The 12,235-nt window shown below is 42.8% G+C and overlaps 1 pseudogene; it reads right to left on the reverse strand.

Annotated features, from left to right (window-relative positions):
- Nucleotides 1-818: 818 nt before the first annotated feature.
- LOC114447081 (bifunctional heparan sulfate N-deacetylase/N-sulfotransferase 2-like) overlaps nt 819-12,235 on the reverse strand; it is a 28,403-nt pseudogene continuing 16,986 nt past the window's right edge.

Genomic DNA, 12,235 nt, shown 5'->3' on the forward strand with positions numbered 1-12,235 from the left:
TAATATTTAGAGGTTATAATCAATTGAACTAGATATCTATTCATTGTGAATGGGAGTAGCCATATTGTATAATGTTACTAGAAAGCAGCTGCTGCAACTGCTGTGGTCGCTGGACCAGTCTCTTGCTCATTAAACGGGGGTGGGTCAATTAGAAACGACTAGTTCCAAGGAAAATCAAACTAATGTTTACTACAAGTTGTATTAAAAAAATTCAGTTGCATCGATGCAGAAATATTACAGAGCCCATGTCTGGTGCTCATGGGCTCTGTAATATTTCTGCATCGATGCCGGTCAAATGATGGTGGAGGAAACTACTGGTACTTTGACACCTGATGATAATGTTCTGAAATGTACATACATTCTGTTTAGAGTTACCTATGTACCATTTCATTCATTCACTGCTCAAGTTTTCAATAAAAAAGGGAAAACTGGGGCGCTCCCGTTTTTGCAGCATAGAAAGGTCTTTAGCTTCAGGATTTTATCGTGACCTGATCCAAAGAGCCATCACAATGAATGACCCACCAAAATCCCTACCATTTGATGTATACATTGTACATGTGTTGGACACACTGTGGCCCTAAAGTAATGTACAGTGTTTTTATGACCATGTTTATTAACCACCAGCAACTTAAGGACAGGATCAGCAGTGTAAACTTGCTGATGTGTTCCTCCCTACAGGCAAGCATGTTTATCCTGTTTGGTGGATCAAGCTCATCACCTATACAGAAAAGAAAAACAATGCTCATACTTTATAACTGCTGTACGTTTAGACAGCACTGAAAGACCTGAAACACTGAGTCAAAACCAAACGGGAGGACTCCAACCTCTATGTGTTTATTACAGATAATACAGTGTTGGTCTTTCTGACATTTATACAAAACAAACTGAAACTAACAAGACAGCAGCTTCTGATTGGTCCACACTGGCTCTGATATCTGCATCCTGTAACAGCTTTGACTTCTGTAGAGGCAGGTGAGTCTGGAAATCTGTGGTGGTTTTGGGAAGATATTAACGCTCTCTATGGCCGATGTTCCAACCACCCTCTCACAGTCAAACACTAGGTTTTAAACAGCTGACACAGACGGCATCATGTCAGGTGTGCACCTCTGGCCTTTTTACACTGTGTATTCTCAGTGTTAAAAATGCGTCCCCACAGTAGGAGTTGGTTGTGTTCATGTTCGTAGCCCTGATGTCATCCCTGCTTCAAGTATAATTATAAACCAGGACACATCAACTCAATGTGTCCCAGATGTTTGAAGGGTTTGTCTCCATCCGTTCATTCAGCATCATAAAAGAGCTTCTGACTACAACACTCCTTAAGTTTCTCATTACAAAACTCAAAGGTCAAATACTGGTAGGCCAACAGTTAAGGGTTAAAAAATATTTGTACTTTCATCTTCTCAGCTTGGTACAATGCCTCCATACTAAAGTACCTATAAGTCTCAGCAGCTCAGAAATCACACTGATTCTTGTATCAAATAGCTTAAAAACCATTTGTAGAGCACACACTGTGTGACTAAAACCAGGGGGAGAAGATCATTCAAAGACCATCTTCACAAAGAAGAACTGCTCATGGTCGGGATGTCAGTGTGGGCACAGCCTGGAAAACCCAACCATGTGCCGGACATTAACGTGTGGTACTTACACTGACCTGTAACTCAACTGTAAAATGATCATCAGAAAGTGAAAATGAAGGACAGGATAAAAGGACAAAGTAGACATAACCATAAAACCTGTTCATGGACTCTGTGTTTACTGGATATTCTGTTTCTCACCTTAGCATACACACTGCTTTAAAATGGACTACTTTACAATCTTCTTCTTGAGATGTGTTTGTGCATGTTAGTCCTGTATACAACTATACAACCCACATCCCGTCTCACAATGTGAAGTTATCCATCACATTAAGGCTGGTTTCATGTTCTTCATGCACACAGCTGCTACTTACACAGTCCTTGTGTAAAGTGTGGGGCTGAAGGCTGCCCGAGGCCTGGAGAAACAACAGGTCACGAGGAGGGAGTCCAACATGTTAACCTCTCAAAGAGGCCTCTTGTTGTCCAGCACTCCAGGAGCCACTAAAAAGTCCGTCTGAAACAGTCCATTCTGATCCAGATCCATATGTTGGCCCCATCTTCTCTGTGGTTTGTCTGTGTGTGAGAGCTTGCCACCTCAGCTCCAGCTTGTGCTTTGGAGTTCTTGACGGAGCCAGGATGGCAGCGGTTGACCTAACCGATTTAGCAAATGCTGAAGCTCCACGTTATGCTCCCGGTAATACTCTGCCAGAAAGGCACGTGACTGCAAGCACACATAAATGCACACACCCACACACACACACACAGAAAGGTTGGAAACAGTCAGAGGAAGCACAATTATACTGTAGAAAAACATTTAACAACAGTGCTGGTCCATCAAGTGTTGCCTAGTCCCCCCAACAGCCTCGATATAAAAACGACTACTACTCTGAGAGCTGCTTAAGTTCAGATTTAAGTAGTGTGGTAATGTGGTCAAAATCAATTTGCGTGTGTCCAGGGTAATTAAATGATGTGTTCGATGAGTCAACATACATATTCCACAAGCCAGACAATAGCTGTCTCATTTCAGGTGCTGGGCACTGTCTAAAGAAGAGTGGCCTTCATGGTCCACAATGGAGTGTTATTAAACAAGACCATTGAGCCTGTAGATGAGATCCCATCTGCATCACCAGGATTCATGAAGTCCTACTCCTGTAGCTGAGCAACCTTGACAGCTACCGTGGATGTGTACATTTGGCTGTAGTCCTCAGTTCCATTTGGTTTTTTTGATTATTTATCCAGATCCTAAAGCCACAGCAATTAGCAGTCTTCTTGGGAAGTCTTGAATGGAATAACCAGAGGCACCACAATGATCAGAATGATTCACTTCACCTGTCAATGGTCATAATAATACGGCTGATCAGTGTAGTGAAAAATAATTTCAGTTACTGAAGGAATATGTTGTATGAACAGGAGCTGTACCTGTATAATAGCTCTATAATATAGAGCTGTATAACACTGCTTTCTCAACTTAAAGAAAGAAGTCTGTTCAGTCTGCTTTGCTTCTCAGTCATGCTGCTGACACAGATCCCGGCAGCTTTTTATTGAATCCAGTATGAAGCTAGTCTACCCTGGGCCTGGACAGATCATGTGATGCAGCATACAATGGAACATTTGTTTCTTTTAAGCTAACATATCCAATGTGCAATGAATGGTGTGATGGGCTGTGAAGGGCTGTGAAGACACCCTGTGCTACCTAGGGCAAGGTTAAGAAAAGCTATTAAGATCCAATATTCATTCATAAAATCTTTTTTAAATATAAGTCTGCATCCTCTGTGTTAGTCTCACCAGACCAGGCAGGTAAACCAAAACACTTAATTTAAATAATGTAAACTTTGTGTTGTATTAATGTGTGGAGCTTTCATTATGAAACTTTTGTGAAACTCTCTCATAAATAAACAGAACTGGTGTTGAATTAATGTTAAATTGACTAGAAACCTTGAAGCCCTAGCTACTAGGGAAACATAGCTGCATTACTCGGCCACAGTTGAAGGGGCCTTTGTAATGGGACGGCCTTGTTGAGACTCTATATCTATAAATGCGTTCTTCAAAGGATGCAGCACCTGAAGTGAGACACTGGTAGTGACTGCGTGAGGCAGGGAGTATGGTGCATACATACCTCAAAACTCATTTCCGGGTATTTTCTTCCTTTACTCTTCCCCAGACACTTGACTCGACCTCCTTCCACTCGCTGGCACCAGAAACCTTTGCTATCATCATACCTGCGACACAGCATGTTACTCAACAGGATACAGTGCAACTAAACACTATTTAACATTTAACTGCACTAATTATAAATAGAGCACATATAAACGGTGAGGTCGTTTGAATGTGATATGTTACAAACATTAGAGCCTGGGTGTAGTTGAAGGGAGTGACACCCAGGAATCTCTGGATTCCGTCCATCACCAGAGCTGGGTTGGAACGCAGCAAGGCCCCATCCACGATGTGCACCTGAACACACAGAGTGTATTATCAATCACTGGCAACAACACCAGAAAGAAAAACAGACCTACAGCTACATTCTAATAAATAACAAAATCTAACATTCCAACTTTTGTTAAATGTATCATGATACATTTTTGGTCCCCTCTTGCAGATACTAGTTTAGCAGTATAGGCTCAGCCTCGTCCAAACCTCACTACTTCAGGCAGCAGAGTTTTTTCCCACAAAAGAATATTTTTTGTTCTTAAAGACAGTCAAAGAGCAGACAATCATTAAGCTGGGACTTCTCTCCTCCCCTGCGGGAATTAAGATGAAGAATTACTTTATTAATCCCCGTAGGGAAATTAGGTTGTAGTACCAGCAACATACATCAAAGAACAATCAAGGACGAGGTTGCAGGTTGCTGAAACTGTTAGTTTGTCCACAGTGTTGTGGAGGGGACGGGAGGGATTTTCCATGCTGGAATCCGGCCGTGTAGGTGATGAAGAGGGAGACAGCACAGTTCCCTGAGGAGCTCCAGTGCTTGTCAGGGTGACAGACACACAGCTCTGCAGTCTCACAAACTGTGGTCAACCTGTCAGGTGAGACAAGGGGAGCATCCACCTGCATCTTCTCCAACTTAGCCCTCAATGTCTCAGCTGGATGGTGTTGGCCACTGCGCAGGCACTGAGGGAAAGGCCTTGAACACAGCCAGATGTCATGCCACCTGACCATAAGAGGAGTAGTGGCTCTGTTGTAGTCGTGCATGTAAAAACTGTGCCCTGGCAAGATGGGTGTGAACGTAGGCATTGGGTGGGATAATACACACACACACAGCAAGGTGTGGGTATTCTAAACACTGAGCTGAAAATGAAAAGATGCTTGATAACTATAAAAGAACGAGTTTTGACTTCTTCAGTTTTGCGACCAATCGCTAACTCAGGCCTTTTTGCTGTGTTATTTTTGATCTGCAATAAAGACTCTATACTTCGGCATTTGCCTGTCTACAGTCTTTTTGACTTTTTTATGAAGATTTTTAGAGAACAACCAAGTTCAAGGTCAGAGCCAAGCCTAAAGTTTTAACTCCAAAGGTCTCTCAGGCCACATCCACACAGAGACAAAGTGCGTTAAAACACCTGGAGGATATGCCCGCGCTCGTCCTCGGTGGACAGGGCCTCTGAGAAGAAGTAGGAGGACCGCTGGAATCAAACTTGTTGATAAGCTGGTTCAACTCATTAGCTCAGTCGACATTCACTTCAGCTCCACGTCTTTCTTTCCTCTGGAAGCCAGTGATCGCTCTCATCCCACACCACACGTCCCTGGTCTGGTTTCTCTCCAGTCTCTCCTCCAGCGGTTTATACAGAACTGACCAGTCGATGGTTTCCAGGGCATCACACAGTGAGAGACAGTCCATGGCACCATCAGACCACTTCTTAACAGTCTTCACAGTGACAGGTTGCTGCTGAAACACAGGTGTGTATGATGGGGAGACCAGGACAAGGTTTTGGTCAGACTTGCCCAGAGGACGAAGAGCAGTGGGAGTGTTTGCATTGGTGACATTTGTATACAATAAATCCAAATTCTCATTGTCGTTTGTTGTGCACTGGACATGCTGCTGAAATAAACAGGAAGTGGAGGAGAGACAGGCTTGACTAAAATCCCATGTGATGAAGATGAAGGCACTGGGATGTTTAGTCTGCAGGTCTGTGGTGACCGAGTAGATGACGTCACAGGCTACGTCTGCTTTACTGGTTAGAGGAACACAGACGGTGATGGCGATAACATTGGTAAACTCCTGTGGCAAGTAATATGGATGAAGTCTGATAGCAATAAGCTCCAGGTTAAGACTGCACACACGCTCCTTGATGTGTGCTTTGGTTTGCACCACCTGTTGTTTACGAGCACGGCGAGCCCTGACCACGAAGGATGGAGGTCTTAGAGCCAGCATCTGATTGAGTGTGTAAACAATACCAGGGGTTTTCTCGGATTGGCTGCTGGGGGCCATGAGTAACCCAAGCACCAAGCACGCAAGGAGAAAAAAGTACCTAAACCTCTGAATCATGTTTGAATACTTAGCTGGGTGAGCCAGCAAAAGTAAACGTTTTGTCAAAACAAGCCAATAGTAACAGTGACATGAGCAGATAAGTGACTGTGTTACCTGGGTGGGTTGGTAGAACTGTAACCAGCGCTCCAGGTGGGTGGCATAGGCCCCCAGGATTAAGGCAGCGTCTCTGCAGGGCCAGCAGGTCCCTGGGGGCTGAGGGGCCTGCCATCACAACTGCATGGAAAGTGTTGTTGAGGGCTGCAGGGTCCTGGTGGGCCCTCTGGTGCTGTAGTCATTAGCACAGCCAACAAAAGACCACTTTGAGGAACCTGGGTAGTCTGACACAGTAGTGGACATGTGTGGAATATTACAATCGGACGATTCTCACCTGATACCAGGAGTATGCCCTGTCAGAAGGATTGATAAGGACTGCCAGGATTTTGGCTCTGGGCAGAAGGGCAGAAGCTCTTTTAGGAGCCACCTCTGTGTCAAAGTAGTTGGCACTCTTTTCAAACATAAAGTCAGTGCTGACATTGAGGGAAATGGGAAGAAGTCCATGTACCTGAGGAGCACAAAATGCTAGAATTCACATCCATGGATAATTGGTATTCAGATAGTGACACAACACTTAAAGTGTATATACTATATAGGAACCGTTATTCAATTCTGTTGACATTTTTTCACAAGTAACGTTCACTGAAGGACAAATTGCACTGCAGTCATTCTGTGCGTGTACAGTATGTGAAGTCTTTACCAGTCAATCCCATTGTCATAGTTTGCTCCACTGAAGAACTGGATCTCCTCAAAAGTAGTGGGACTGGGGAAGGAGCTGGTGATTGCTGGGTGAAGGTTCAGGAATGAATGAAGTGCTGTGGTGCCTTTGAGTAAAGACATTTATGCAAATTAACACATTAAGGGTCTTGATATAAGGCAGTGTTTGCCAACCACTGATGTGCTATCAAAGATTATCAGGTGTGCTGTGGGAAATTATCCAATTTCACTTAATTGGTCTGAAATTATTCATATAATTTGTCTTAGTTCGTCTATGCCAGCAAAGTACAGTGATGGCAGAACTATACCCCCTAAAGTTAGACAAGAACCCAAAACATATGGCTATTTCGTTAATGACATAAAATACCAAGAGAAAGATGAGCCCTGGGAGTTTTAAATGTAAAATATTTGTTGTGGTTCAATAAAAGGTTGGGAAACACTGGTATACGGAAGAGAATAAAGATGAAAATGGAAACAGAACAGTACCTGTCTTCTGGGGTCCAATGATAAGGAACTTGGGGAGCCTGTCACAGGTCTTCTCTTTAGACCAGATGTCTTTGTGTCTTTTATCGTGACAAGGATTCTGGAAAACACAGTTTTTCCTCATTATTTAACATCAAAAAGTGAATACTGTTACTGCTTCAGTGCTAGCGTTCCTGCACCCAGGACTTGTCCTGTTATAAGTCACTCATAAACTAGTTCTGTAAACAAGATCTGTAGTTATTTCTATGCCACTGCTACTTGTTTTAAGCTACAGAACAAAACAACCTCTGCACTCCCTGGTTGCTCACACACTGCTCACATTGTCGGTAAAAGGCTGAATGATATATAATTAATTAAGTAAATTAAAGTGAAAAAGTTGGTCAAAACATAATGTTTGCACTAAGAAAAATCCAGCACGTCCAGCACGCCGATGTTTAGAGGTCAGGGTCAGTCGATGGCCGATATCAGGATGTTTCCCCCCTTTGTTTGAGAGGCCTCGACCAGCAGTGGGGGAAATTGGAGTTTTGACATACTTACTATTAGAGGTCGGCCTATATATGGGCTGTGAGGAAAACCTTAGACAAAAGAAGGGGTATCCACCCCTCGTCCCTTGCTTTGATCTTGACTGCAGGCAGTTGGTTAGAACCAAGGTAAGGAGAAAACATCACAGCCCAGGATGCATTTGTGCAATGCATGATAACATTTTTTACAAAACAACATAACAAAATATCTACCTATCTGTAGTCTATTCTATGTTTTAGAGGAATTTCTATGATTGATTATTATGATTGGGGGGGGTATTGCAGTTTATTAGTTTGATTGCCTTAGCTAGGCAATCAAACTCTTGTTCTTCACCCTCTTCTTCTTCTTCTTCTTTCTTATTCTTCCGTAAGTTTTTTGGCGCAGTGTATCTTCAGCATACATTGACCGATTTCAGCCATTCAACTATCAAAATGTTCATCTCACAGAGGACATTCTGGGTTTTTTTTTTTAAATTATAATTTTTCAAATATTAAGCTATTTCGGTGTCATTTTAACATGGGAGTCTATGAGAGAGCCCTTCAATAAGGGTCATCTGCCAAATGTAGCTCCTCCTACAAATTTCAAGCTGCAGACTCCAGTTAGAAATATGTATTTCTGGAACATTCTGCAAAGTTAGTAATTGATAACATACAAAAGAAATGCACCCACCTGCCAGAGTGGATCCCTCTCCTCAGGGAAGATCTGGAAGTATCGCTCAGCAAGTTGAATAGGAGGCAATGTCTGGAGCCTCAGGTTAGTCCAGCATTGGACAAACTTCACCAAAGACTCAAAGGTGTACAGACCCAGACGATCATTACCATAGTTGGAGAGGTGGGTCATGAAGATGCTGATCTGGATTTGGAAGGCAATATTTGGAAGACAACATTTAGAAGGCGTAATTTACAGGTAAGTTTACATTTACATGCAGTTATCATCACAAGTCAAGTCTGTGTCACGGGACAGGCTGTGGGCATCAAGTGAAGAGAGAGGCCGGTAAATGGATGATAAAACGCAATTTAAAAAGAGGAAATTCTCTATTTATACTGTGTATTTAACTCGTACAATCTAGCTGACAGCAAGCAAATTTTCCTACTTTAGTTTAATGTAAATGTAATGTAATTTAAAGGTGGTCTCATCAGTCTCAGGTTCACAGCTTTGGTAGGTGCATTGAGGTTGTTTTTCTTACAGGGTTCAGAGAACAGTGAGGAAGAGTTCTCCTCCTTTGATGCTCTTTGTCCAGCTCTTTAGATCCTCCTGGGTAATTCGTTATAGAATATAGTATGGGTGAACAAACCACAAGTCTGCCTGGGCAACACCTACAACACACAAAGGGATCATTGATTGTACAGTATTCGTATGCGTTCCAAAAGCTTTTCATGAAGAATCTCGTTTTAACTGACAAATGGCAACAAATTGTTGTTTATTTTAAAAATTATAAACCAAATATTGGTGTCAACAGAGAGCCAATAAAAACATTAGGGATATTAGTAAGTAAATTTAAACTAAGCATACAGCTGTATTTTATACTCTGACTACAGGACTGAAGACATCACAGGATCCACATTTGACAGCCTGCAGTCAAGATCAGAGCAAGGGACTTAGCAAGGGGTGGATACCCTCCTTTTGTCCAAGGCTTTTCAAGGATTGTTGCATACCTAATACTTAGTCATCTAATAATTACGGAAATGAGCCAATATGACATGTCCTGTGTATGGCAAGTGGACCTCTAGAACATGACCTTAAAAAACAGAAGCTGTTGCTTAGGTTACAAGAACCACCCCAAAATGTTGGACAAATACAGTCAGGCAAGTGGAGGAAATTCAGACCATTGTTTCCCTCCCCAAGAGTGGTCAACCAATTAAGATCACTCCTGCAAAATCAGGAAAGAACCCAGGGTAAAGTAAATCAGAACATTTAGTTGCTGTTATTGTTATTGCTGCTGTTAATTGCACTCCCTCCATTGGTAGGTACTGCAGGGTAGTGTTCAACAAAATAAAACCTTACACCTAATGCCAAAATAGCATGGCATATTTACTGCACAGCAATGGAGAAGAGCTGCCTTTTCATTTTTACTTCCCCAATTATTTTTGTTTTTACAGGAAATAAGTTATTAATAGGAGCATGAATGAAATGCAAGGACTGTAAACTGGCCCTGGATTCCATTGTGGATGAAGCCTCGGCGATATCGAGCTGGCCTGAGATGGGGGTATTCCTCTGTGCTGGTCACTTTGATTTCCCCATACAGTCTTCCAGGCTTCGTAGAGCTGGCTGTGAACTGGATAAACTCCAGAGTGATGCGGAGCTACTGCATAGCCCATATCTGTTGGAATGCCATGCTCCTACAGAGAGGGAGCAGTGAGAAAACAAGACAGGTTACTGCAATTGTGGCATTATGCTAATGCAATGATACAATGATCACACTTGGAACACTGAGTTATGAATAAAAGCAAATGCATGTGCCATTCTATATCCATGGGTGAGAGTCGAACAGCATTTGGGATGTATAACCCCATTCACTTCAATTCAATTCTATTTATATAGCGCATTTTACAATCAGAATTGTCTCAAAGCGCATTCAGAGTGGGGAAAGTCAATCCAGCTGTCAGACTGAATTAAGACCTATTTTCAAATCCGGCTATAGCATGTCCGTGTGCAATCTGGCTCAATCTGGCATCTTTGCTGTGGTCCAGACCGCTAGGTGTCGCATCGTTAAATGCATGCATGCATCGTGTGGTTTCTTCACTTTGGTCTCCTCTGTTGTCCAGAACGCAGTTGATTCCTTTGTAGCCATGTCAAAAAAATAAACTCATAGTTAGGCAAATGTTGACACACGGCCTTGTCGCTTGTGACCTAGATACCTTCCCTGTGAACCCAGTATGATGTTGCTAGCCGCATAAAATAGTAAATGATATCAACATTCAGTGAATCCAGCTCAACCCACCTCCGAGAGGTGGGTTGATCTGGATTGAAACAAGATTTTGTGCTGTTCAGACTGTGAAAATATAAATTGATTACAAGTCTGAATGAGGTCTAAGAGTGGAATGCACTTTTTTGTTACCCCTTTGAGTTTGGTTTTGTTTAATGTTTTTTGTAGTGTTGAAGTGTCCATGGTTAATGACATTATACAGTGCATCCAGAAAGTTCCAGTTGTATTCCAAGTTGTATTAAATGAATCTCTTACCTCAAATTCTACACCCAATACCCCATATGACAATGTGGAAAAAGTTTTTTTTTTAATTTATTAAAAATAGAAAACTAGGAAATCACATTACATAAGTATTCACAGTGAATGAAGCTCAAAACTGAGCTCAGTTGCATTCTTTTTTCGCACTGATCATCCTTGAGATTTTTCTACAGCTTAACTGGAGTCCACCTGCGGTAAATTCAGTTGAATGGACATGATTTGGCACACACCTGTCTATACAAGGTCCCACAGTAACCGTGCATGTCAGAGCACAAACACCAAGCATGAAGTCAAGGGAACTGTCTATAGACCTGCGGGACAGGATTGTCTTGAGGCACGAATCTGGGGAAGGATACAGAAAAAATTCTGCTGCTTTGAAGGCCCCAATGAGCACAGTGACCTCCATTATTCATAAATGGAAGACGTTGGAACCACCAGGACTCCTCCTAGAGCCGGCCGGCCGTCTAAACCAAGCGATCGGGGAGAAGGGCCTTAGTCAGGGAGGTGACCAAGAACCCGATGGTCACTCTGTCAGAGCTCCAGCTTTCTTCTGTGAGAGAGGACAGCCTTCCAAAAGGACAAACCATCCCTGCGCAATCCATCAATCAGCCTGTACGGTAGAGTGGCCAGATGAAAGCCACTCCTTAAAAACAAACATGGCAGACTGTCTGGGAATTTGCCAAAAGGCACCTGAATGACTCTCAGACCATGAGAAACAAAATTCTCTGGTCTGATGAGACAAATAATAACTCTGTGGTGTGAATGCCAGGAGTCATGTTTGGGGGAAACCAGGCCAATACCATCCATACAGTGAAGCATGGTGGTGGCAGCATCATGCTCTGGGGATGTTTTTCAGCAACAGGAACTGGCAGACTAGTCAGGATAGAGGAAAAATGAATTCAGCAATATACAAGATATCCTGGATGAAAACCTGCTCCAGAGCGCTCATGACCTCAGACTGGGGCGAAGGTTAATTTTTCAGCAGGACAACGACCCGAAGCACACAGCCAAGATCTCGAAGGATTGGCTTCAGAACCACCACTGTGAATGTCCTGGAGTGGCCCAGCCAGAGTCCAGACTTGAATCTGACTGAACATCTCTGGAGAGACCTGAAAATGGCTGTGCACAGACGTCTCCCATCCAACCTGATGGAGCTTAAGAATTACTGCAAAGAAGAATGGGCTAAACTGCCTAAAGATAGGTGTGCTAAGCTTGTGGCATCATATTGCTGCCAAA

This window comes from Parambassis ranga, chromosome 15, assembly GCF_900634625.1.
Source record: "Parambassis ranga chromosome 15, fParRan2.1, whole genome shotgun sequence".
NCBI lineage: Eukaryota > Metazoa > Chordata > Actinopteri > Ambassidae > Parambassis > Parambassis ranga.